Source organism: Aquila chrysaetos, chromosome 4 (assembly GCF_900496995.4).
Source record: "Aquila chrysaetos chrysaetos chromosome 4, bAquChr1.4, whole genome shotgun sequence".
In the NCBI taxonomy this organism is placed as follows: domain Eukaryota; kingdom Metazoa; phylum Chordata; class Aves; order Accipitriformes; family Accipitridae; genus Aquila; species Aquila chrysaetos.
The window spans coordinates 1,188,985-1,195,062 of record NC_044007.1 but is presented as its reverse complement, the minus strand read 5'-3'; the positions used below and the strand labels follow the sequence as shown (position 1 = coordinate 1,195,062).

The 6,078-nt window shown below is 60.2% G+C and overlaps 2 pseudogenes; both read right to left on the bottom strand.

Moving 5' to 3' along the window:
• Nucleotides 1-473: 473 nt before the first annotated feature.
• Nucleotides 474-1,373, bottom strand: LOC115340494 (annotated as a pseudogene).
• A 3,932-nt stretch (nucleotides 1,374-5,305) lies between these two features.
• On the bottom strand, nucleotides 5,306-6,078 carry LOC115340649 (annotated as a pseudogene).

Sequence of the window (6,078 nt, the reverse complement as noted above, 5' to 3'; positions counted from 1 at the left end):
AGGCGTCTCAGGCTGGGATGCAGGAGAACTTTATTGAGAGACCAAAAAAAAGAGCGAAAAGTCAGGAGCGGCAAATGGAAGGGAGCCGGTCTCAGGGGCGAGTAGGGCGACCGTGAGCCGAGGTCCCTTGTGTGAGACAGGTCTCGTCAGAGCACCAAGATCTTCCTGCCCCGCAGTGGGAGCAGCACGCTGGAGTTCACCGGTGGTCTTTGGCTTGTGAGAAGGTGGTTGCAGCGGAGCCGCACCGCCGAAGGGGCGATGCAAAGAGGGAAGTGGGAGAAGAGGAGGAGGTCCGTGAGCCGTGTTTCGAGGCAGCCCAGGCTGGCCCGCTTCCCTGCCTGCTTTGTGCCTGGAGAGGAAGAGCCGTGGATGGCGGGCCCCCGTGGCAGCAACATCCCGGAGGTGTGTCCTCAATCCGTGCCGTGGCTTCGAGGGTGTGGGTGGCTGGTTGTCAGGGGTGGTGGCGAGGGCCCTTAGCAGGGGAAGCAGCCTCTTGCGCCGCCGAAGCAGCCCAGGCCTCCGAAGCCGAAGCCACCGGAGGAGACGGGCACTCCCTGGGAGCTGAGGATGTTGCCCCACGGCAGCCGATGAGGAGGATCCGACGGCGGTGTTCTGGGGGAAGGAGCTGAGGATGGGTCCTGGCAGGGTGACCACCACGGTATAGAAGGCTGGATGACGACGCGGGAGTCCTCGCACTGCCTGACACAGGGCTCGTTGCAGCTGTTAGCCAGCGGGTGGGTCCGCAGGGGCGGCAGAGGTCGTAGCAGGCCATGTCTGCGGTGTGGAGGGGCCCTGGAAGAGAGGGTGTTGAGGGAAGCGGAGGGGCGTGGGGATGCGAGGGGCGGTGTTAGCAGGAGGGCGAGGGAGTGGGAGGCCTGGTGTGGGTCTGGGGGGAGTGTGTCGGTGGGGAGGTGTCAGGGCTGCTGAGGCTGGGGGCTGAGCGTGGTGGAAGAGACGGTGCAGGTGGGGCAGGAGAAGGAGGGGAAGGGGGTTGAGGCTCACCTTGTTGACGGTGGAGGAGAAGGCGTCGGGAGAAGTGTGTGAGGGAGAGAGGTGCTGGGCTGCTTTTATGCTGGTCCTTGAGCGCCCGAGGGGGTGGGGCAGCCTTTGCGCATGACAGCATTTTGCAGTAAGCACGCTGCCTTTGCATGCCACAGCTTCACGAGTAATGAGGCGAGGAGTGTTTTCCTTCCCGCAACGCTCCCTTTTCATGTCCTCCTCTTGAGGATGTGTCCGTCTGACCCTGGCAGCGGCGGCAGCTTTTAAGTGAAAGTAGGTGTTTGGGAGGATTTGCGTGGAAGGTGTGTGTCAGGGCATTGGGCAGACGCGGCCAAAGGGTAGGAGAGGTGGGGTGTCATCAGTGAGGTCATCCCGTGGCAGTCGTGTGGTGTGGTTTGCGGGTGGGTGGTGAGGAGTGTGCCCCGTTTCCTCGGAGCCCTGGCAGGCTGGTCTGGTCTTTGGAGGTGTGCCAGGCGTGAGACGCTGCCCCTTCCGTCGCGTTTGGTCCCTCTCTGCCTTGCTCCCAGCTCGCTAAGGCTGTCTTTCGGCCTGGCCTTTCCCATTGGGCGTGCTCTGTGGGAGTCTCGGTGCCCCTCTTGCTGGTGGGGTTGTAGCTGGGAGACGGGAGGCTGCCTGCGTGGGCTCGTGGCCCCTTGGTGCCGTCGCTGCGGCTGGCAGTGCAAGGGGGCAGAGGAGGGCTGTTTGCAAGAGCAGGCCGTTGTCCTGGCAGCCCTGGTTCGGAGCTCGCAAGCGCTGTGCTGTGGGGAGCCCTGCCAGGCTCCCCAAAGGCTTGTGTTGGCCGCTCCGTAGCGCTCCCCTTCGTTGGGGCCGGCAAGTTTGCATCCTGGGCTCTGGCGTGGCACAGTGCTTGGGCTGTGGCGTGATGCGCCCAAAGAAGTGCAGCGAAGCTGGTGAAGAATGTAGAGAAGGAGAATTCCGAGGAGCGGCTGAGGGAGCTGGGGCGTTTAGTCTGGAGAAAAGGAGGCCTCGGGGAGACCTTATCGCTCTCTACAACTACCTGAAAGGCGGTTGTAGCGAGGTGGGTGTCAGTCTCTTTTCCCTAGTAACAAGCGATAGGACGAGAGGAAAGGGCCTCGGGTTGTGCCAGGGATGGTGTCACGACCCAGACTGGACAGACCAGGGAGTTGTGTTTAATTCGAAATTCCCTCCGGCTAAAGTAAGGCGAAACGCCACCAAACGCCGATCACTGAAAGATTGTATTGATGACGGAAGCAAACTGAACTGGGGAGGCGCGGTAGTAGGTGGCAGGGTTTCTCACAACAGGAATTGGCATAAGACTACTTGTGTAAACCGTGTAAGCATGTACATCAATTCAGGGAATAAGGAGAGCCCTCCCGTTGAGTCAGGAGGTTCCGAGCAGACCCCCTTGCTTTCCAGAGTCCTCCTCAGAGAAGGGCCCAGGGACGGCTGGATCCACTCTTAGTCTCAGACTTGGTCAACGGTTTATAGCTTGAAACGGATGAGGTGTAGGGATTGTGGAATGGAAAAGGAAAGAGAGAAGAAGACAGAGAGAGAAAAAGGAAGAGAGGAAGATTTCACCGGTCCTGGGTCCAGCGTTGGTTCAGTCAGCCGAGGGGTCCAGTCCCGGTGGGCTTGCGCACCCGGGGCTTCAGGTTGTGTCCTTTTATCATCCTTGCCCCTCCTTCGGGCGGGCACCCAAACTCGTCTGGTTAACGACGAGCAGCTTGTGAGCCTTTGGGCTTGGGGGTCCTTTGTGGAGTAACTTCTCCTTCCCTGCAGACACTGCCGTTGTTTGATCTTGGTATCAGAACAGCTTCTCAGAACAGGGAGCTGCGCAGCCTCCAGCACGGCCTCCCCCTCCTGTTGCTGATGTCTGAGCCCATCAGGGCTTTTCACCTTGGTTCCTTGCTGTGCAGGGTTTGTCTTTAAGCAGAACCTGCCCCACCACAATGTTTGAGACGTTAACTCTTTCAGTCTTTCACAGATGGTTTAGATTGGGTATTAGGAACAACTTCTTTCCCGGAAGGGTTATCGAGCACTGGAACGGGCTGCCCAGGGGAGTGGTGGAGCCACCATCCCAGGAGGTTTTGAAAAGCCACGTGGACGTGGCTCTTTGGGATCGGGTTTAGTGGTGGACTTGGTACATGTTAGGTCAGTGGTTGACTCGATAGCGTTAAGGGTCTTTTCCAAAGTGAGTGAGTGTGTGATTGTCTGTGGGGCCCCCTGGAAGGGCAGGTGGGTTTCTGGAGAGCCCGTGAGCGTGGCGAGAGGCCGAGGGGGAGTGGGAGCGGCAGGCAGGGGAGGTGGTGAGCCAGGGCCTTTGGGGTCTGTAGTTGGGGTGAGCGCCGAGGGGTGAGGCCGTTTCCCTGCAGGGCGTGTGACGGGCAGAAAGAGGATGTGGAGATGGCCGAGGGGAGCTGGAGGCGAGCATGCAGCACGCGGCTGCAGAGCCGAGGCCCTGGTGGTGGTGGACGCGTGCCGAAGGGTTGATGACTGGCAAGGCCTGCCCCGGTTGAGCGGAGGTGAGTGTTTTGCAGGCTGTTTGTCCGGCGAGCAGTGCTTGTTGCTGAGGAAGAGGAAGGGAGGTAGGAAGGAGTGCTGTGCGCCTGGGTGTACGTAAGTCCACGGGGCGTGACGGGTTGCACCCAGGAATGCCGAGGCAGCTGGCCGATGTCCTTGGGAGGCCCCTCTCCATTATCCTGGACAGGTCATAGCAGCTGGGCACGGTTCCTGATATCTGGAAGAGAGCTCATTGCCCTCCTATCTTGAAGATCAGGACGGATGATCTGGGTAAGGAGATGCTGGTGAGTCTGTTCTTGTTCCTGTGGAAGGTGATGTAGGAAGTCTTCCTGGAAAGCACTGTCGAGCCCAGGAAGGACAACAAGGCGATGGGGAGTGGACGGCGTGGATTTTCCAAGGGGAAATGCTGCTTGACTGACCTGCGTGTCTTCTACGTTGAAAGAACTAGCTCTGTGGATGAGGAGAGAGCTGCGGCTGGTGTTTATTTCAGCTTTCTTGTAAAGCCTTTGACGCTTTCTCTCATTGCATGGTCATAGGCTGTGGGGTCAACAGGGTTCAAGACCCTCAGCGACGTCCTGGGCAGTGGGACAGAGTGACCCCTCGGTGACGTGGCAGATGATGCAAACTCTGGAAGAGAGGCCGAGGCACTGGAAGGGTGTGTCGCTTTACCAAGAGAGCTGGAGAGGCTGGAGATTGGGGCAGAGAGGAATCTCCTGAAGTTGAGCAGGAGGAGATGCAAAGTCCTGCATCTGGGGAGGAACAGCGCTGGGCCCCAGGACATGCTGGGGTCTGACAGCTTTGCTGAGCATGATCTTGTGGTGCTGGTGGAGAACAAGCTGCCTGCGAGGCAGCTGTGCACGCTTGCGTCAAGAGAGGCCGAGAGTCTCCAGGGCGGTGTTGGGAAGAGCGTTGCCAGCAGGTGAGTGGAGGCGATCATGCTCTCTCTTCGGCGCTGGTGAGGCCCCGTGTGGAGTCCTGTGTCCAGCTGAGGGCTCCCCGGTGGAAGAAGGACGTGGCCTTAGTGGGGCGAGTCGCGTGGAGGCAGGGCCACCAAGACGCTGAAGGGACTGGAGCACCTTTGGTCTGAGGAGAAGCGGAGAGAGCTGGGAGGCTTTTCAGCCAGGAGGCAAGGCCGCGCAGGGGACATGTCATCAATGTGTCTGAATCCCGGATGGGGGGGGGCAATGAGGACAGGGGAGTCAGACTCTTCTCATCGGTGCCCAAGGCCAGGGCGAATCGAGAAAGCTTGGCAAGACGTGCCATTTCCTTGGAAGAGAAGGCAGCCCTTCGTCAGTGCGAGGGTGGTGAAACAGTGGAACCGGTTGCGCAGAGAGGTGTTGGAGTCTCCGTCCTTGGAGATACTGAAAACCTGACTGGACGTGGTCGTGGACAGCCTGCTGGAGCTGACCCCGCTTGAGCAGGTTGGTGTGAACTAGCTGATGTGCAGAGGTTCCTTGCGCACTGAATGGTTCTGTCTGTTGTGCTTCTGCTTGGTGTGTTGCCCAGAGGGTCGTGCTGGGGAAGAGGGTCGGTCTAGTGCGTGCTGCCATAGGGAGCTTGCGTCAGGGGCATGGGTGGAAGCGCGTTAGCGTGTCCAAGCCTTTGTTTGGGCAAGTGAAGGGCTGGTGTCAGGGGCTGGGAGCCCCGCTGTGGCAGTCTGTGTGGATGTTGCTGGGGACACGGTTCCTACGAGAGGTCTTGTAGGCCCTTTGCACCCAGCCCGATGGCCTCTTGAGGCCTGGCTTTGTGCTGGGTGAGGCTGGAAGAGCCATGGGAGAAGAAAGGAAGAGGAGGCGTCTCAGGCTGGGATGCAGGAGAACTTTATTGAGAGACCAAAAAAAAGAGCGAAAAGTCAGGAGCGGCAAATGGAAGGGAGCCGGTCTCAGGGGCGAGTAGGGCGACCGTGAGCCGAGGTCCCTTGTGTGAGACAGGTCTCGTCAGAGCACCAAGATCTTCCTGCCCCGCAGTGGGAGCAGCACGCTGGAGTTCACCGGTGGTCTTTGGCTTGTGAGAAGGTGGTTGCAGCGGAGCCGCACCGCCGAAGGGGCGATTCAAAGAGGGAAGTGGGAGAAGAGGAGGAGGTCCGTGAGCCGTGTTTCGAGGCAGCCCAGGCTGGCCCGCTTCCCTGCCTGCTTTGTGCCTGGAGAGGAAGAGCCGTGGATGGCGGGCCCCCGTGGCAGCAACATCCCGGAGGTGTGTCCTCAATCCGTGCCGTGGCTTCGAGGGTGTGGGTGGCTGGTGTCAGGGGTGGTGGCGAGGGCCCTTAGCAGGGGAAGCAGCCTCTTGCGCCGCCGAAGCAGCCCAGGCCTCCGAAGCCGAAGCCACCGGAGGAGACGGGCACTCCCTGGGAGCTGAGGATGTTGCCCACGGCAGCCGATGAGGAGGATCCGACGGCGGTGTTCTGGGGGAAGGAGCTGAGGATGGGTCCTGGCAGGGTGACCACCACGGTTAGAAGGCTGGATGACGACGCGGGAGTCCTCGCACTGCCTGACACAGGGCTCGTTGCAGCTGTTAGCCAGCGGGGTGGGTCCGCAGGGGCGGCAGAGGTCGTAGCAGGCCATGTCTGCGGTGTGGAGG